We start from the raw sequence: 22,202 nt of genomic DNA, 5'->3' as shown, positions 1-22,202 counted from the left end.
TTGATCAATTGCCAAAATTTAAACAAATTAAACATGAATAAAGATGTTATTAATCGTTTATCATTGAGTAACAAAATTATAAACAAAATATTAATTGTTAACATTTTTGTAAATCTCAAAGCATGTATATTTTATTGATCTTATTACAATGATGAGATTTGTTACAATGATGAGATTTGCTTGACTTCAAAGATCACATACACAAAAATTACAGTCTCTTGATTTCTAGGGATAAAAAAAGGTATACATCTGTATAAGTGGTATGAGAAGCTATTCATTGGATAAGAAATCCCTAGTTAGAAAAATGAAAATACATTGCCAAATGATCATTCCAAGAGGCACTACATTCGAGATGCATATTTTAGGAGTCACTGACAAGCTGAAGAGTGGGCATGGAGGTTCCAGCTATGAAGGATTTGAAAAGTGAAAGAGCAAGTTTTGATCTATGCAAAGGAACTTCATGTCCTGCTCCCCTTATTGCTACAAAGGTGAGTCCATCATATTCTTTGTGTCCACCCTCCCACCTGTTTTTTATGATAAATTTAAAATTTCCATCTAGTAACCTTTACTAACTTCATGGATATAATCAATTTCCACCTAAAGACATCAATGATCTAACTTGCATCAAAGTATCAATTCACAAATATTTTCACTTATTGGATTTCAACGTTCACTGAACGACTAAAATTTTCCCCAGAGCTTGAAGAAAAGCATGAGTACAAGAAGGAAAGGAAATCCTACCCATAAAGCTCGCTCAGACAGATACCAATCTTAGATAAATGCAGTTGGCTAGCAAACCCTTCTTGACCTTCAATTAAATGAGCATTCAGCACAAAGCGCGAGTTTGCACCCTTTAGCCAAATTTCAATTTAATATACTGCGAGGACCTTGAAATGGCACAACAATCAATGGATAGAACGTTTTACTATGTAGTTTGAAAATGGTTCTTCTTTACATGCCTTAGAGAGTCGGTTGGATATTCCTGTTTCTCATGTACGATAAAAATTGAGTAGGTAATTCTGCTAGAAGTGCTTGAACTACTGAAATTTCTCCACCTGCAATGGGAAGATTGCAAAGACTTTGTGAGTTAGAAATTACAAACTGATACCTACTTTGAACATCTCGAAATGGAACAAACTGGACTATATCACGTGAAGCAACACGTCCGAATGAACTTTCGAGTCTCTCCCCCTTGGCAGCATCTAAAATCTATTCAAAGGAATAGCAAAACTAAAAAAACCAGTTGTGGTATACTGATCACAGTTCCCATGAGGAACAGTTATGTATAAAAAGGCGACATGTTTTCATACCTCCATTTCGTTGAAATCAGTCCTCCAACTCCAACGATAAGGATTGATAATGGTAGGTCAGAGGCTTTAACAAGGGCATCTTTTGTTTCTTGGAGATCTGTCACCACTCCATCCTAGTGATGTCAATTAAATGTCAGCATCAGCAGTGGAAAAGCAAGATGATGCAAAAAATCATCACAGGCTTAGAAGTCACGACAAAGAAGAATTTTTTCTCATATGCAACACAGATATAGAGTGATTAGCTCTGCTATGATTTTATGGCTGAAACAAGGCGCATGTCGGAAAGAGACATGGAAGAAAAAAGACTAGAGGAAGAGTAAATTGCAGCTACATAGTTCTAGAGAGAAATAAAAAAGTTCTAATTCTTATTTCTTACTGTGATTATTAACAAAACAAAATACTTTCTTGCACCAGTTGCTACAGATTGGCTGGCAGTAAGTGCAGCATTGCTTATGACAGGTCCAAAATGAGTTGGTCCCGCAAGAGAAACATTAAGCAGGGCACTTGCGTATGCCATCATAATTCCTTGGATCCCTTCCACCTGTTAAACACAGAACTTCAATCATGATGAACTATTTTATGATAAGTGAAAACAAAAGCAAGAACAGGTGTAGCATATCTACCTCACAATAGTGACTGCTTCCATTGAGGTTAAAACAATGGGAAACAGGACCATCAATTGGTCAGGCACCAAATCCCCATGTAGGAAATCGTTTGTCTGAATCATAAAACTGTAGCATCTCTCCAACCTCAACAATTGCCTAGAAATAAAGTTGTGACAAGTTCAAGACAAGGATCGCTGGAAAAACAAATGATTCAAACTAAAGATCACTTCTCAGTTCTCACCTTCTGGTATGCATTTGGCCATCCTGAAGGATCGATATAATGCAAAGAATCTGGAAGGCGTGGATTCCCATTTGAAGCAATGAAGCTGATAAACCAGGAGGTTAGTTATATTTGATTAAGAATGCATAAACCTTTGTCATCCTGGTATATCTAAGGCCCCTCATGTTGACAACTACAGAAATCTAGAAAATAACAAGGTACACTTCATTTGAGGATATGAGCTGTACCTGTAAAATCAATGGCCACCAAGAAGTTCAATTCAAAACCCACAAGTAATCAAGGAAACTATATTGGACACTTTCAGAAAATTTGTCCAGATATACCCGGCTCTTTAATACCTGTATTATAGAAAAATATGTTTTATACTTTTTAGAGAAAGAAATAAGGATTCATGACACAAATAAACTTTATAATAAAACCTTGTTATGAGAATTATGACCACCGCCAGTAGGCAAAAATAAAGTTCCTCCTTGACCACTAGCATGAAGCTTCTCCAACAATGCCAAAGACTCTTGCACTTTTCTGATAAAACAAAGAAGCATTTCAGCCTAGAAAGTATATTGATAGACAAAGGAACAAACAGAGGAAGGAAATTAAAAAGTAACTGCCAATTACCCTATCAAATCATGTTTGCCATTGGTATTGAAGTTATAACACTCTAGTATCAAAGGATTGTCCTGTATATAATAAAAACGAAAAAATGAGAGAGCTTCCACTGTGTCTAAATCATGAAGTTCAACATATTATTCCATATATAATCTCATAAAACATGGCCATATTTCCATACTTTTATAGTTTTACGGAAAGAATAAATTAAGAGGGTGATCCTTGTACCTTGCCTCCTACTTGTTGAATGTTTAAGAACACTGGCTTCCACTGTGGGCTGAGATCATTCTTTATAACTTCTGTTTTACAAATTGGAATATGGGTACCACCTTCCACAAGTTTTGATATTATCAAAAAAGGATCCTACAAGACAAAACAAAACCATGTCTTATTTTATATAATAACTGGCTTTCCATATAACACCTAGCAAGAAAAGGAAAAACTAAGACATACACTTTTTGAGAAAAGATCCCTATTTTCCAAATCTGAGCACCTAAATATCATCTCTACTGTAGTCTTTGAGCCAACACATTCCTCGGCATGCACCAAGAGCTTCCTGCAATTTTGGGAATGCATAGATCTGATAGGATCTTCTCTATGTAGCTCTGATGCCAATGATCGATCAGACTTTATAATTATCTGCAGATGCCATACTGTCACTGTTGATGGGAAGAGTTCTTGGGAAGATAATTTATTTTCAGAAATGAATAAGGCGCTAGTGCATCATAATTTGAGTATGCATTATGAAATGCTCGTCTTTTCTGAAAAACTTTTCAATATGCTTGGCAGTTACCTAGTAAGCTATTAACTCAAAGACTGAGATGGTAAGCACTTTCAAACAGCATATATTGGGATTTGGGGGAAAAAGTAATAAATGTGAGATAGTGAGAAGCCATGAAGATACAGCTTAACTGAGAGTATAATGAAATTTTTATTTACTTGTCAGATATCAGACCACAAAAACTTGAACAGCCACAATAGCCTGAAAGATTTCCACATTACCTCCGATAATGCATAAGTTGCCTCACCTAGAAATTGTTGCTCTTCTAGCTTAAGCATCTGCATAAGTCAATCAAAACTTACAAATATGGACTTTTATGCTTTAACTTGTTATCACATCTAATGAAAGAGAAAGTAAAAAGTTCCACATAGCAAATCAATGTATAGTTTTGGAAATAACTAGGAATATATTGTTTCACAACCTTATGAAAAGATTGTGCAGAATGTCAACCAATAAAGAAAAAACTTAAGCAGGTTCAGTTGTATGCATAGAATCATAAAGAAGTCACAAAACAGTAAAATTCACAATCCTATTAAGAAAGGGTTACACTTTAGAATATAACATGTAAAATTATCTTTATTAAATAGCCACTTGAACTTAAAGGAAAAAGGGTGACTTCAAGAGTCTCCAAGGTAAACACTATACCTTCACATCCAAATTGTGAAACTGAGTATCAATGTCGTACACTCGAAACCTGTGATAAAAAATATTTTACAGAATGATTCCTAGTGAAAAAACAAAATGCTAGTGTGCCTTGTTAGAAGTATAAATATAAGCATTTAACTTACACTAAAAACTGAACAACCTCGAAACGATACATGATTAAGTGTTTAGTAATCCACTTAGGATCCAAAGAATTCAGAACTACTTCAGTATGGCCGATTTCCTCAAGTGCTCCATGTTTCCCTCTTGTATAAAGAACCATCATTGGATCAATCTACAGCAAATAACAGCCACACAAACAGTCAATGGTGACCGTATTTACCATCACAACAATTTTGCAGGAAAAGATAACAATCCAAAACCAGAATGAAATAACAATGGCCTGGCCCCATTTTCATTATAAAATATATGTAGTTTCAATGCAACGTCACCATAATCAAATAGTCCTGCACAATTGCCTAAAATGAATTATGGATTTGCAATAATTTCGTTGTTTGTTTGTTTGTTTTGCTTTATTTTTTTAAAAAAAAAATATCACGAGCTCGTTACAGAAAACAAGAGATAATTCTGGTCTTGCAACACTGAAATTGACATTCATCAACTGAACTACATGAAACTGAAGCTGAAAGAAATAACAGAACAAAGATATAAACGACGATTGATGCTCGAAACGACGAACCTTAGAGAGAACATCTCGATCGCGCAAGCCGGAAGCAGAAAACGACAGCTGCCAACAAAACGACAAAAACGTTACCATAAGAGAAGTTAGTTAGGTAAGAGTAGGAGTGGTGGAAGGTAAAGAAGCGGAAGAGAGTGAGGAACCTCGATCTGAGAGAAGAGGCCGTGGTAGCCGCGGGACCTGAGGAAGTTGTCGACAGCGTCGTTGGGAGCGTCGATGGCGTTGAGGAGGCCTCGGGCAGTTCCCCCGATGGCAGCGCGGCCACCGGGGACGTCGGAGAAGCAGTTACCCATCGGAGACTGAAATTGAATTGAACAATGAATGAATGGAATAATCCTAATCCTGTTGCTGTTCCTTGTTTATCTACTTTGTTAGTTGCCAATCAAATAAATATCTATGAACTTTGTTAGCTTCTTCCTCCGTTATTTCCAGAACCCTTCCTCACTCACTCCTCAGTGGCAATGCTCGCTTTGGACTTTATATAAAGCTGTGGGGTACCAAAAAGCGGTTTCGTTATTTATGTCTGTTTTACCTTCCTTGGAAAAGAATAAGAATTTTCAGAAGCGAAGACTTCAAATTATTAGTAAAAGACCATATTTTCATTTCCACTGATTCCTATCTTTTTGTCGCTCTCTTTGCTCTTTTGAAAGATGATGAAGATCTAGAGAGTCCGTGCAACTAAATATGTAACATGGGACCCGATTTGATACTCTAAATAGGGGTGTCAAAAATCGCTACGGGTGGGGATTTCCGCAAGGACCTTCCGGAATGGGGCCTAATAGTGGAGAATTTTTTTTGTGGGATGGAGATGGAGAGCGAAATTTCTCCAGACAGGTGAGCGGGGATCTCCGCCCCATTTCCGATAATTTCTTGAATTTTTTAACTTATTTATAATCCTTACTTTATTTCTAATATAGGGGTTCTTTTAGTAATTTCACTCATTGAAAAATCTTAATCCTATTGTTCAAGATTTTATTTTATGGACTATGATTTTCTTTGTTATATTTTTGGATTTATAATCTTGATAAGATATGTTTGTGTGTTGTAATAATATTTTGTAGTTTGTTTTTTTGTTTTTTTATATTTTTTATTATAATTTTCATATGAATGTTCCCCATGGCAGAGAATGGGGCGGGGACGAGGATTAATTTTGGGGGCGGGGACGAGGAGCAGGGAGGCATCCCCGCCCCGTCCTGCCCCATTGACATCCCTAATTCCAAACTTCAATGAAGTTTAAATGCTCCAAAAACAAAATATGATGCAAAAGAAAGAGGAGAGTTTTTTTTTGCTAGAACTTGTCGACCCATTTTAAGTTGGATGGCCATTTTTGTTAGTATTTGATATTATAGTGAGTAAAAAAATATATTTGGGCTAAGAGTTTTTTTTATGGTAGACACTCAGGTACAGTCGACTTTACGTGAAGTTGATAGTTAAGAACCGTTAGATGAAAATTTAGTCAAATCAGTCAAATCATCTAAGCACTCTCAATTATCAACTTCACGTAAAGACGACTGCACCTGAGTTTCCACCTTTTTTTATTTTGGTATATTTTATTTTTTCTTGGACTATTATACGATTAACCAAAAAATAAAAATAAAAAATTGAAAGACCTGAAATTATAATTCCACCCTTTTAGAGTTATTTTAAAAAATTTTACCAACAAAATGTATTACATGTCATTTTTTCATTGCAATTGGAATCAAATCTTTCTCTCCAAAATTAAGAAAATTTTCTCTTTTCTTTACTAATTTTACAACCTAAAATATGCCACATATCACTCTTTCATTGTAATTGAAATTAAATTTTTTCCTCCAAAAGTAAAGAATTCTTCTCTCCTCCTTACTAATTTTACAACCAAAATGTGCCATATGTCACTCCCTCGTTACAATTGAAATCAAATCTTTCCCTCCAAAATTAAAGAGTTCTCTCTTCTTTCCTTTTCCTTTCTCTATTTCTCTCATTCCTTCAACCACTCTATCTATTTTATATATCATTATCAATATCAATGACTAATTACTAATTTGACAATCAAAATGTGCAACATGACATTCTATAATTGCATTAAAATTGAAATTGAAATATTAAAATTGAAATTGAAATATACCTATATTATGTATCATATATTACTATCTAATTTAATAATCAAATGTGTCATATGACACTCTTTTATTAAAATTGTATGCTAAAATTCTAAATGATTGTTTTCACATTTTAATATGCATTTAAAATAGTTTCTTAAAAAAAAATTCTCTTTTTAACATGTAAATCTAGAACTTTATACTTTTTTTTAATTACATAAAGCTTGTTATTCTATTATCTTCTATTCTTCCTTAATTATGAAAAATTAAAATTGAGCAACAATTCATGCTGGCTTACAATTATCTATGTATTTTTTACTTGAATTGGATACTGCTTTTAATTATTTGGAATTATTCTGCGATTATATTGAATAAATCCTCAATTGAATTCAATCTATATGCATCATCATAATCATAATCTGTCAATTCTTCAAATATCTCCTCATCGTCTAACTTATCACCCAACTCATCTAAGTAGGACTTATCACCAGAATACTTCTCATCATAAAAGATACTATCCTCATACTCATATTCACATTTATCTATGATCTCGTCCTCTCCCATAAATGACATTTGCAAGGAAATAATCTGAACATAGACAATACCATAATAAAAATTAAGATTTGAGTACTAAATACTATAAGACAATGCTTTCGGATAAAGCTCCAAAATTTAGACTTAGAAATGAAGAAATCAAACAACATATTTATTTTTTGCCTAGTAAATTAAATACTACACAATGATAATTAGGCATAAATTATTAACAAATCTTAATAATAAGTTTGTATCCGTCTACATAACATTATCTTTACGGACAAAAATTATTTATCAAATAACTAAAATTCACTATAGAAAAACTCATATTTCTCAAACTCAGAGAAAAGCAATCAAACGAAAAAAAGGAGTACAAAATTTTCATTACAAAAAATGAGTTTAAACAATTTTGAGTCTATTCGATTAACAAACTTACAAATTTAGCTATCATGAATAAATATTATATCATCACAATAGCTTACAACAACAATCGGTTATGTGCCAGTTAAAAATCATTCTAAGTTTTAATTTTTATTTATATACTAGGAGAACAAAATTCAACATAACAAATATGATCATATAATAACCACAAATCAATAACAGTATCATATTTAAAGTAGCATCAATTTGCAAGCAAGACAAAATCTTAACATGCATTACTATCAAAATACTATGAACTAGTATCAATTAAGACAAATTACCAAATCTCAAAATAAAACAAGTATAAAACGAGTAAATGGGTATTACAATGCAAAAAATTTGATTTAATAATATTTAAATAAAAAAACAGATACACCATTGAAAAATTATTACACTTCTTTTAAATAAAAGAAGGTAAAGTTTAAAATTTTGCAGTGAATCAAAAGCAAGAAAAAATCATGGAGGATAGTGTTTACCTGTAATAGTAATAGTACGCAGACGAAGCCAAGAAGAACAGGCGCCGATTCACCATGTCTTCGAGATGTAAAATGGCAGATATGGAAGAGTTGCGTGTAGTGACAGACAGCGGCTTGGAACTCCCATGACAGGGCAGCAGGGATTTTGAACCTTGAGATTATTGGAGAGGGAGCCCTGCTTCAACATACTGGTTTAGGGAAGTATTGTAACATCCACCATGTAACATTCAGATGGAGCTTAATTAAATGAAATAAAAAAATATAGCCGGCGTTTAATATTATAGTACCTAGAAACAAAAGTTAAAAAAATATTGAAATAAAAGTAAAGGACTTATTTTAAAGAGGTTTTGAAATAAAAAGTTAAATAAGTTGTTTTTAAAAAAGAGCTTAAAGTATAAGGATTTTTATTAATATCAGTTTATAAATAAGTTATTTATTGTTTGAATTTTTAGTTATAGAAGTATTTATTTTAAAGTTGTAGCATTTGGATAAATAATTCAAAAAATATAATTTTTTTATACAAGAAAATAAATATTAAAATAACGATGATAACAAATACTTTTCAATATTGAATATTAATTTTACATAACCTAATCACTAAGATTACAATCTATTAGGCAATTGATTCTTTATTTGTTCTTTTATTAGTTCCATTTTTCTAGCGCTTTTAGCATTCGGTTCTTCCCCACGTAATATCATTAGAAATTGGTACTTCACTTTAATCCAAAACAATGTTTTTGTATGTGGTGAATAGTAATAAAATTCTAAGAAAAATGCTATTTGTACACTAAAATCAGCCACTCAAATCATCCACCAATGTATTTGTGTATAAATATACGTGTGATTTAATTTATTTTTAATGTGTATTTGTATTCCAACATATATTTTATACTGGTGGCTGATTTTGGTGTACACGTAGGCCGTAGCATAACTCAAATTCTAATTCACAATCATTTTGATTGCAATGCCAAAGGAATTATTGTGTAGTTAGTGTTTACTGCTTTATTGTATATGATATGGTAGGTGAAAATAAAAAATAAATGTGAAATGTGTGTCAATATATATTTTGTTGCTGTTTTTTATTTTTTATTTTTCACTCCTAGGTCAAAATTTTCTCTAACTATACAAATAATAGCAAATTATATAAAAATAAAATTACATGTAAAAAAATAAAATTAAAACTGAGATTTCATACCATACATAATATTAAATACAAATTTAATAATAAAAATAGAGTGGTAAAATGATAAAAAAATACCTAGATGAAATATATGCAGTAGGTGGATGGTCAATACTTCCAGCAGATAGAACATTGCGCAAAAATGGTAGTGAAGGGCCAGTACTTCTAGCAGATATATTTTGCACAGGGCCAAAAATGAAAGTAAATTTTTTTGTTTTGAAGTCAATTTTTTTTACAGAAGTAATAGAATGACTTATCGAAAAAGAGAAATCATATATTTCTTATAAAAAAATAGCTTCTGCTACTTTTTAAATGGGCTCTTACAAAAAATAACAAATTAAACTTCATTGTGAATTTGTTTTGCACTCAAAACTATGTCTGTTTTGTTACATAGTATGAGGGTGATCAATGTCTAATGATCAATGTCTCCCATTTTTCCAAAAATATTATGCTCTTAAAATTATATTACGTGGTATACACGACTTCTCCATAGAAATTATGCAAAGACAGGTAATTTATTAGGCTTTTTTGGCTTTCCAGACAAAAGTGATTTTCAGCTTTGACCTTCGAGTATATAAATTTTTTATTGTAAATAATCTCAAACATACAAATAAGAGTGTAATAGTCTGAGATAATTAAATTCTCTCTAACTAATCAATTTGATTCTGCAGCAAAAGGCTCATGCCCCATCAATGGGCAAATGAAACAGAATTGAAAGAGAAGAGTAATACGCTATGGCACTATGCCCATTGATGTATGTGTGAAAGGGAAGGACCATCAACCAAGAAACAGTGATGCAATTTTGTAAGCAAGGGTGACATGTCTTTTTGTTGAAGCTCCAAATGTACAACAACATGATATGGATATGATTATTATCTTTCTATCCATGTTCATAAATGAGTTCGATCGGTGCATCCACCCTCACTAGTTACCATCACTTCTACGGTCCTACCTTTCACTTATTTTACTTTTTTTTTTCTTTTTTATCTTGTAAAATATCATTTATTATTTTACCATATGTTTAGTAAGTCTAAATTGGTCTAAATATTAGAAAAGAAAAACACACAGAATAAATATTGTATATATAATGATAAAAATCATGTGTGGACTGTGGAATGATATTTAAAAATGAGAGTGACATTATAAAATACTTTATTTTTGATATTACATTTATAAAATATTTGAAGCATTGTTAGAATTTAAATTTTATACTTTAAATACTCGGGTTATTAGATCAAATTTTATCTGCTTTACTGCATTGGGCAGTTACAGTTTTGATTTTGAAAGTTTTTTCTTATAGAAAGAAAACTATATAAATTAGATTTGGGTAATTCTTATTTCAGACAATATTAAAATAAAGAAAAAGTCTAGAAAACTAATTATAATATAAATCAACTCAATCAATTTTTTCTTATTTTTAATTTCAAACTTCGAAAAATTAAGGTAGTGACGAGTTATTTTTTTTTTTTCCCGTAATGAACCTGTTTTCAACTAATTGACTCCAGTTGGCTACATCTTTAATTAGTTCTCTAGCAGGATCATAAAATAAATCTATCGGGTAGAGTACTAAATTGGTCCTCTATGTTTTGGTGTAATCCTGTTTTGGTTCTTAGGGTTTAAAGTGTCCTATTTGAATCCAAAAAAGTTTCATTTAGCTTCAATATAGTCTTATCGTGAGGTCAAAGTTAAATAATTAACGGAATGTTCTACATAATAATTAACGGAATGCCCTACATGACAGCAGTACAAGAACAAGATCGATAATATGAAAAACAAGTACAAGCTCCAGAGACACAAAATCAACTGTGGATGCATCAATATATTTATTTATCATTCTTCTTACAATTTAAATGAAATATTTTCTATATTACAATATCAAAAATGAAATATTACATTTATTCATCAATATATTTATTTATCATTTTTATTACAATATTTCGTTATCCTAAATCTATCTTATCTTTTTTCTATTGATGTTGCTGTGGTGTTGTTTATGAATTAGAAGAATTCGGATATTATTGGTTCACATTAGAATTAAAAAAAAAATACTAATCTCCTTTTTAATAATCAAACTTTATGAATACTATAATTATAATATAAAATATTTATGGTCAAATTTTATACATAATAATGTAATTAAACTAATCTATCTATCTATCAAACAATAGATAGCCGTGGTTTCATCTCCGAGCTGGAGACCTCCCCGCATTCCACGCCGGTTCCAGTCCCAGGTGGAGGCTCTCTTCCACGATGGCATCTCCTCCAGCGTGGCTTCTCATCTTCAGGGGTGCATGTGCTCCTCTGTCATTCCGCCGTCAGCTATCCCTTTCACCTTCTCGCTCACGCAACCTACCTTCCCTTTCACCGAATCACTCACGCAACTTGCTTTCTTGATGGATTTGTTTGAACAGGTAATGATTACTTGGAACCCTAGGAGCTTTGCTTTCCTCTCCTAATTTCCTTTCCTCTGCCCTACGAAACTCTGTGTACGAGCTCTGTTTCTTGGGAGTTTCGTTCGTCGCCGTTCATCCAGGTTAGTGATTTCCCAATGGAGTCTCAAATTCAAGATCTCCGATCAATCAATCAGGTGCATCCAAACCTATTTTCCTCTTCATCCTTTTTCTTTTCCTCCATTGTGTACATCCTTGTGATCAATCTTGGTATATGTTCCACGATTAACCCAGATTTTATTGTTTAGGGTTTGTGAAATTCCTAATTGTGCAAATTGTGATCATTTTTTGTATCTGTTCGACGGTTAACTGAGATTTTATTGTCTAGGATTTGTGAAATTCCTAATTTTGCAAATTGTGATCATTTTTGGTATCTGTTCGACGGTTAACCCAGATCTTATTGTCTAGGGTTTGTGAAATTCCTAATTTGCAAATTATCTATCTGACTTGGTTTGTTTCTAGGTTCATGTTCTTAGTTACATTCTTTGGAAGTTGCTGTTAATTTTGAGTATGGTCTATGAATCTGTTTCATCTTCTTCATTTCATTATTTAGAATTTGATCTGATTATCATTTCTCCTTTTGCTACCTGTTGAATTGTTTGTTGCATGTGGTTTGTGTATTTCATCAAGGGAGCCCAGTTAGAAGGGTGGATGAGATGGAAGGTGGATAAGGGGTGAAAGGCAGTAAGAAGACTAAGAAGACCATCCATGAGGTGGTCAAACGAGATCTACATGTAAACGGTCTCTCTGTAGACATGATACATGACAGAGCACAATGGCGTCGTTTGATTCATGTAGCCGACCCCACTTAGTGGGACAAGGCTTTGTTGTTGTTGTTGTTGTATAAAGATTGTCTTCTTATTTACCTTTTCTTATATTTATGGATCATGGGTTTGGTTTTGTGAATCATTGTCTAGGTATGGGGTTTCTACCTAATCTACTCTCTCCATGGTGATGTGATTGACAGAGTTTTTTCAGCAAAGTCAGTTTATAGACCCAGCTTCTCCTATTCAAGTTTTACATTCCCAATTTCATTCTCTCCTATTCAAGTTTTGCATTCCAATTTCCATTCTCATTCACTAATCCCTTTGAATTGTTTGGGCTGAATGTATCAATTTATAATTTTTCTGCATTCAGAATCATGTTCTATTATTTATAATTTTTCTACATTCAGAATCATAATTTTTTTCCACTCAGCCTATGCTATTCAAGTTTTGCATTCACATTTCCATTCCTATTCACATTGGAATTTGTGCTTGGCTAATAATTTCTTTTTGAATGACAGGACCCAACCTAGAGAGTTCTCTAAATAGCTATGTTGTAGCAGGTTAGAATGATAAGGAATGTTGAAACAATTTAAACCCCCCAACACTAAACCTTTTTAATTAAGTGTTATATTATTTAATTTCATTTTTATATTGTTTAAATAAAAACTATTTCGATTAAATATATTCTTTTTCTGCAGACATAATCATCTTCTGCCATATATTCTTCATTGAAAATGTGGAATCATTATCAAGGTATGGGATTTCTTCTTAATCTATTTCATGAGTGGTGATGTGATTGACAAAATTTATTTGATTGTGTGTCTAGAATTTTATTCATATTCAGTTGCTGTTTTGAAGCTATGCTTACCTAATACATTTACCAACTGTCATTGCTATGAGTAGGGTGAATATTTGGAATAGTTGATGACTGTCATCCCTATGATCTAATGATATGTAGGTGCACTGTACATAGTATTGTGTGCTATCTTCGTTTTGGTCCCTATTCTATGAATTCTTCAAACTTTGAATGTTTTTTTTTCATTTTTTCGGGTCAGATTTTCCTAATGTGATTAGTTCTGCCTAGCCCATGGAATGGAGATGCATATGGACTAAGAGTTTCTTTTTCCTCCATTTTCATGTTCAATTTGAATTCAAAAAAGTGACTATTATGCCATGAGTTTTTCTATAAAAGGATGGTTGGGGAACCACACTCAATGCAAACATTTTGCTGTCTTTTATTTTCTCCTAATCTGTGTTTATTTCACATATCTATTTATAGCTTACTCTATTTCATAAAGTGTGTTATGCTTTTTTTTTCCTGCAATGCCTCCTCCATCTCCATTTATATTATTTTCTGGGAGTCTCGAGCTTATGATTATCATAATTTCCTGGTCATTTGAATTTTTCCAGATCTGAGATCTGAAAATTGCGAACATAATGATTTGATCTGAATTTTAAGCTGCTGGATATTAACGTTTAGTTGGTCTGTGCCCTATTTCGTGATTTTTGCAAAGAGTTGGTATTTTTCTGTTTGTGAATCTTCTCGGCTGTTGGGATTTACTTCCATCTATGCTTTGCTATGGTTTTGAAAAAATCCCAAAACAATGTTACAAAATTTCCTAGTGGAGCTTGAGCTCATATTTGGTCAAAATTTGCAACGGTTTCACTTAATTTTTCTTGAATTTGAGCTAGATGGCTTTGGTTTCTTTTTTTTAATAAGAAATAAAAGAAATTTTGTTTTGGGTTTTGGGATTTCTTTGAAGTTCGTGTTTTTGGGATTTTGTTAACTTATGAGGGAGTGTGTGTCTGTCTTTCGTGGCATATAATATTGTTAGGTGGAGGCGTCAACAAATCAGGTGGCTGACCAACACATGCCTATGTACCATCTTCCTTCCAAGATCCTTTGTCGGGTCATCAACGTGCAGCTCAAGGTAGTGTTCCTTGATCCATGTTATATGCTATGCTAATTTTTTGGTCATTGGAAAGAAAAATAAATAAAAAAGAATTCATGTGCTTTTTGAAGCTTATGAGGACTGTCATGTTATGTTTGCTTGTTTCAGGCGGATCCCGACACGGATGAGGTGTTTGCCCAGATTGCGTTGCTTCCGGAGCAAAGTGTATCTTTTCTCAGCTTTGTTGTTTAGTTTTGGAAAATTATGGAATATGGTTCTTCTGTTTTGCTTGTTTTGTTTTTGGTTTTGAATGTTGTGTTGTGATGGCAGCAAGATGAGAACGCGGTTGAGAAAGAGCCTCCACTGGCACCACGGTGACATCCTTCCCTGCACTCTGTGCCTGCAACTAGATAAATGGAGCCTCAGGTAAATTAATTACGGTTCTTATTTCTTTTTCCATCTGATTATTTGTTACTGGCTGATTTTTTGTTATGACTAGCTGTTGTTGGCTCTGATGAGTTTTTAGTATGATTTTTTTGTTCTTGCTGATTTTTGTTTATTTGTTCTTGCTATTTTTTAACATGGAGGGTTCGCTTCCACTGTTATAAGAGATATTGTTATGTTTATGTTTGCCTTTTCTTTATTAGCTTTGCCTGGTAAAAACCCTACCTCATTTAAATTTTTGTTCTGTTTTGTTGTTTTAATGGAACTATGGAAGTGTTTCTTCATAAAATTCCCTCAATACCCAATTAAGGGTCCTGTTGAGAGGCAAACTAAAAAAAATATTGGTTTTAATTTTACATAGTGTTAGTTTGAATCACACTTGTTTCTATTAAAGGATGATCAATGTTCCTGTGAATCACACTCTTCTTTCTATTATTTTCCCACCCGATCTATAATATTCCGTTTTTGTTTGGAGGGAGGAGGATCCGACGTGGAAGTGACATGGGAGCATTTTTTATATTCTTTCTTTTGCTTTTATCTTTTAATTTTTTCTAATCCGAATATGTATAGCAAGAGCCATTTTACTGTGTAACATGCTTAATCACCGAACTAATCCAAATATTCCGGTTTTTTTAGGAATATTTCTCCATTTAGGCTAAATATATATTTGTTCACTGTGATTTTGATCTTGTTTTCCCTTCTTCTATTTCGATTCCCTTGCGATCCTATCCTAATTTGTCTTCAAATTTTGATTTTTCCCCTCTTTTGACATTTTTTCGGTTCTTTTGAGCATAAGCGGTGGTGCTGAAGATGATAATGGAGAACAGTGGGTTGAAGTCATTTTTTGGGAGTTTGAGCTTATGATTATCATAATTTCTTGGTCATTTGAATTTTTCCAGATTTGAGATATGAAAATTGCGAAAATAACGATCTGATCTGAATTTTAAGCTGTTGGAAATTTAGGTTTAGTTGGTGGTGCACGAATTGTAAATCACACTTTTCACAACTCGTACCACGAACCAGCAAGTGCACTGGGTCGTCTAAGTAATACCTTACGTGAGTAAGGGTCGATCACGGTTAAGTACAAGCGAGTATCTTAGAACAAAAACAAGCGTGATTGAATAGAAAACAGAAGTAATTGCATTAATTCATCGAGACACAGCAGAGCTCCTCACCCCCAACCATGGTGTTTAGAGACTCATGCCGTCAGAAATACAATATGAAACATGTAAAATGTCATGAGAGATGCATAGTAAGTCTCTAAAAGTAGTATTTATACTAAACTAGTAGCTAGGGTTTACAGAAAATGAGTAAACTAAGATGGATAGTGCAGAAATCTACTTCTGGGGCCCACTTAGTGTGTGTTTGGGCTGAGCATTGAGCTTTACACGTGTAGAGGCTTCTCTTGGAGTTAAATGCCAGGTTGCAGCTTGTTTGTGGCGTTTAACTCTGGTTTGTAACCTGTTTCTGGCGCTTAACTTCAAAATAGGGCAGGAAGTTGGCGTTTAAATGCCAGTTTGCGTCGTCAAAACTCGGGCAAAGTATGGACTATTATATATTTCTGGAAAGCCCTGGATGACTACTTTCCAATGCAATTGAGAGCGCGCCAATTGGGTTTCTGTAGCTCGAAAAAATTCATTTCGCGTGAAGTAGGGTCAGAATCCAACAGCATCTGCAGTCCTTTTTCAACCTCTGAATCAGATTTTTGCTCAGATCCCTCAACTTCAGCCAGAAAATACCTGAAATCACAGAAAAATACACAAACTCATAGTAAAGTCCAGAAATGTGATTTTTGCATAAAAACTAATAAAACTATACTAAAAAGTAGCTAAATCCTACTAAAACTATATAAAAAATACCCCCAAAAAGCGTATAAAATATCCGCTCATTAGTTGGTCTGTGTGCTATTTCATGATTTTTACAAATAGTTGGTATTTTTCTGTTTGTGTATCTTCTCGGCTCTTGGGATTTACTTTATAATTAAATCAGATATTAAGAAAGATTATTACTATATATATTTTGGTTTTGTTGTGTAATCATGTGTTGTGTAATACCGTTTCTTATGTTTATTTCTGTGTTAGGTTGAAAAGAAAATTATCGATGAGAAAATAAAGTGATTAATTGCTTTTGAATTAGTGTGGGTTGGTCTCAAATTTATCTTTTTTTGGGTGTAGGTTTTACTTTGTTTTTCAGCTCTCTTAGAGTTTCAGCTAAACTCTTCTGCATGATTGATAAAAGTTTGTAGCTTTTATTTTATTTTTATCTGGGTCAATCTTGATAAATTTGGTAGTTAAAGGGGTGTTTTCATTTAATATGGTATATGATTGATTGAGATTCGAGTTGGAACTATTCCAAAATCCAAAAGACACTGTATTTGAATTTGGATGGCTTGATTTGTTGGTTTGTTTTCTTTTGGATTGATGCTTTTTTTTCTTTTGATTGTTAGTTAATTCTGTGTTTTGAGAATCAATTTTATGCTTATTAGTTTGTAGGAATTCATCATTAACATTAATTAAAGCTATGTTAGTATATTTTCTAAGTTCTTCTTATGGTTTGATACATGATAAATAGATCACTCCCAATTTGAATTGCAGAATAGTTCAAGTACTGCTAGAGGATGAGAATGAACGAATGGCACGTCGAAAGAAGATCTAGCTTTGAAACTGAGTATCCCTTAGCAAGAGAGTCTTCAAATGTATCTGAAACTGGCTCACTCTCCATTGTTGTGCTTGGTGCATTTGGTGATCTGGCTAAGAAGAAAACGTTTCCGGCACTTTTCCACCTGTATCGGTAGGTTGGTGCCTTCCATTTATAGAGCAATATATCAAAGTCTTTGGATCATGTCTAATTGGCGTGTTACATAGAATTGAGGTGAAACTAAAAAGGAAAAATGATGAAGAGGATCACCATACTATTTATTCATAATTTGTTCTTTTTGTAGATGGAATATTTTCTAATAGTTTTTTACCTTTAATTGAAGGATTTGTTTCTTATGCTTGGTGAATTTATCTTTAGGGATTCCTACCACTAAAAGAAGTTCATATTTTTTGGTTATGTAGGGACAAAAATCTTTGATGATGAACTGAGAGATCGATTGCGAGGGTGAGGCTTTCTGCAGAAAGAAAAGTGCATATTCTTTCATTTTTTCCAAATATTTATAAAATACCGAAAGGGAAAGGATGGGAATCAGTCACAAGTTTCCCTTATATTCTAGAATTGAGAATATATAAATGCAGTGAAACGAGTTTATGGTTGCAATTGCTTCCCTTGAATTTGCCAAAAAAACTTTACTATACACCTTTTTTCAGTTGATTATTATTTTTAGACTATTTTTTCATGTAACTGATATTTTGATATACTTGCATATAGAGGTGTGGAATTGAAGTAGGTTAGTAGGTCACATAAATTTATTGAAGTTGTCCACTAAAAAAATATTTTCAGTGATTCTATCATAATCTGAAATTTGGTAAAGAGTGTGATCATTTTTGTCTCACCACGAGCATATCCTTGATAGTAGAAAACTCCACTGTAAGTGAACTAAAAACTACTGGGATTCAGAAAAGTCTTGTGATCCTAAAGAAATAAAAGTAAACAATTTTCTCATTGCCCCGGCTGAGAAAAAATGCTTCAGGCATGCAATTCCAGAAAGATTTACCAAGTTTAGATTCAATAAAATAGAAACATTAGAAGTGCCACTACCATGTTCATTCAGAGTTAGTTAATTAACTATTAACTATAATCATGTCCCCCATCTACCTTTCAAGCTAACACCTAATTTAATTTCTAAATGTACTTAGAACGAACATAATAATTAATCCATTGTTATGTCCCACTGTTACTGATGAATTGTAAATAAAAGATTTAATTATTATTAATGCACAAATTAAACCTACTTCCTTAAAAGACTTTTAATTTGTCTTTGTTTCGAAGCAATGAAATCCTTATAGTAGAGATGATTCAAGGCCTTATGCTGCAGTAGTTGTAGGAGTATAAGTATGCCTTCCATAGAGAAAGCAGAGAGTTCATCAGTCTCTGATTGGTTGCCTTTGGTGTCAAGTGTCGCACAAGTCATGGTGCAAGAGAGACTTGATCACTTGAACAATTGGTTAGGGAGAGAAGGCTGGAAGAGAGATGCAGGAGGCAGCAGCAAAACAGAGTGAGAGAAAGAACTAAATTTGTTATTATGGTGGCAATAGAGAAATGCTCTTATGATCCAAGAGAGAATTTTAGGGAGTCCACGTGGAGATGATAACAGGATATCACATTAAAAAAGTCAGAGATTTAGACTACTCTTATCTCATGAACTTCAATAAGTACCATGGTTTTATACTTGAGCTTTTTCATGAGTTTTGTACTAATTTATTCTTATAATGTAATGGCATTGGTAATAACCATTCATCAAGCTAAGGCTATTGTGTGTGTTAGCCTTTAATCCACTTTCACTTGCTTAATTGAAGTAGAAGCCACTACTCATACTCGTGCCTTTTATGTCTCAGATAGATATTATATTAAACACATGCGGCTGTAGCTACATGCAATTAAGGATTGATTAAATATTTTAATGAATTATATTAGGTTAGAATTAGATAGGTTTTGTTTTTTAGATAGATTTATCACAAATTTAAATTTTATTTAAAAATTTGTTACTGGTTAATAAACTGCTGTATATCTAAAATAAAATTTGAATATCTAATACTTAATAAAAAAAGACCAAAGTGATTACTGGACTAACCCAAATTAGTTGATTAAGTTACTTAGGATGTGTTTGGTTTTGCATTGGGGAGGAGAGAAGCACGTCTGAATCTCTTGAACGCTTCATCTTTATGTTTGGCAACATTTCTATCCTCTGAACGCAGAAGTGATTCCACCCTTCAATCCACGTTTACCAAAAGCTACAAATTCTAGCTTTTCCATTCACTTTTTTACGTCTGGACTGTAATTTATGTTCTACGTACCAATTATATCCTTCATTATTCATATGTTTGTTGTGTTTTTTATAAGATTTTTTTAATACTCTCTTATGCATATTATTATTTTTTATAAAACTTCTATTATTTTTTTGTTTATATGAGTTGTTTTACTGTTATTTTTAATTTTTAATATAATTACATTGAAAACTTTTTTAAATATTAAACCAAATATATTATTTAATTTCATGGCATTTCAGATAATATGTATAAGACCTAATATATTTACTATTTTATTGTGATGTAATTGAATAATAATGTAAAAAATTTATGATATCAATACAGAAAAGTTAAATTTATTCTAATATAAATTTTTATTTTTCCTTTAGTTTTTTTAGGGTTGAATTTTTTTAGAACGATTAAAGCATATGCTTTACTAAGCCTATGCTTGATAGGTTATATTTGATTGAAAAGAAATGAAGAAGAAATAGAAGAGGAGAAGAGAAGAAAAATTATAAATTTTTATGTACAATTTATAAAAACAAATTTAAAACTTTTTATCCTTTCCTTTTATTTTTCTTTCATTTTTTCTCTAACCAAACCTAGCCTAAATCTATATTAACATAAGAATTGAATGTTGCGCAACATTTTCTTTTCAATAAACTTCATGGAAACTGGCCAACGAGCTATAGCTGATGGCATAGTATTTTCATACTCACCTAAAAAGTTGCGAATTTGAGTTTCTTTATCTTTAAAAAAAAAAAACTTTGTGAAAAATGAAAGTGACACATTTGCTTTTTAACCCAAGGAGATGAGTTTAGTGTTTTCTTTTTATATCAAGCTATAAATGTATGATAGACAGATACTACATATATCATCATCATTTATTAGTTAAATATCTTTCCAGATATATCACATCAAAAAATTTCAGCAATTTTAGTTATTATTTGGCCTTATGCCCTTATATAATAAATACTTCTGCCTTGGTTTGTAATAGCATGGGTTAATTTAAAAATTTACATATACTTCAATTTTAAAGTAATTTTAATCACGTCTGCAAAATTTGAGAATCTAAAATATATAGAAAATAAATCTACTAAGAATTGATCCAAACATAATGCTAAAATTCAGCTGAATAATTATATATATAATTCCTGAAACTGAAAGCTAATAAAGGAGTTTTAATTTTTTCAACCAAAAGAAAAAGGGAGGACTCATTTTTACCCGGAAAAGAGAATCATATGGCAACTTAAATAAAGCAATAAGCATCCAGACAAGTTGCATATAATTAAATTACTATACCAAAAAAATTAATAAATTAACTTAATTATTTTTCCCCTATGAACAGAGAAAGTACCGCCAGGTCTTCATTCATGGAGGCCTTAGAGGGAGAATTGACCCAAGTAATTAGAAAATTTTTTATCCTGAATTTTGAAGAATCATTCTATTTGATCAGGTAAGGTTTTGAACTGCTTTTAGCCAAAGAATGCTCCACCCTTTTAAATAATAAAACTTATTCTATATCACCAGGGTGCAATTGACGACATTGAAAAGCTACGAGAATACATCGAGATTCTAGAATGGCAGGTCTATTTTCACCCTCTGGTTGTTAATCATCGTACATTTTATCATCATTACGTAATAGGCTATGATATTTTCCTCTGTGTATTATGCAGGTATTTGGAGGATCATAGGAAAGCACACTTGCTCTTGCTTATAGCCAAGCTCACCCAGACAAGGTGTACTAATTTGCTATTATTTATCATATTTTTTTTATGAAGGACCAATTAGCAGGTCGATAATGTATAATTTTTTATTCCCCCATTATTTTGTTGTTAATCTTTTAAAATATCTTTCTATATTTTACTGGCATGATCTCCAGGAGAATTTTCCTCTTAAGGAAGAAAGAGATTGATTGGTTTTATGAAGGTGATGCTGTTACAATAATCCATGATGGTTGATATATATAGAGCATTCCTTTTTATTTATTTACCTGGGATTATGTTTAAATACTTCTAGCACAGTGAACTTTCATTTCGAACTGAAGACAATTTTAACTTATTTAATATATGGAACTATGTTAAAACTTTATTTTATGCCACTTTCATTGCATATCAAAGATTTCACTTTTTCCATTAAGAAAGTTTTTCTATAATGATTTTACACACA

At 32.4% G+C, this 22,202-nt stretch overlaps 1 long non-coding RNA gene and 1 pseudogene across 10 annotated transcripts; one reads left to right on the top strand and one right to left on the bottom strand.

The window, feature by feature from the left end:
- Positions 114-5,560, bottom strand: LOC107630875 (annotated as a pseudogene).
- On the top strand, positions 14,781-19,562 carry LOC107630874. 10 transcript variants are annotated; one of them, XR_002359674.1, is made up of 5 exons: positions 14,781-14,907; positions 15,013-15,108; positions 17,721-17,920; positions 18,186-18,228; positions 19,195-19,562. It is a non-coding gene; the product is annotated as an uncharacterized LOC107630874 (long non-coding RNA). The 10 variants fall into 10 exon arrangements; XR_001618425.2 differs by having other exon boundaries at positions 19,184-19,562; XR_001618424.2 differs by having other exon boundaries at positions 19,057-19,562.

The sequence above is a fragment of the Arachis ipaensis genome, chromosome B03 (assembly GCF_000816755.2).
Source record: "Arachis ipaensis cultivar K30076 chromosome B03, Araip1.1, whole genome shotgun sequence".
NCBI classification, from domain to species: Eukaryota; Viridiplantae; Streptophyta; class Magnoliopsida; order Fabales; family Fabaceae; genus Arachis; species Arachis ipaensis.
This window is presented reverse-complemented; position numbering and strand designations above follow the sequence as displayed.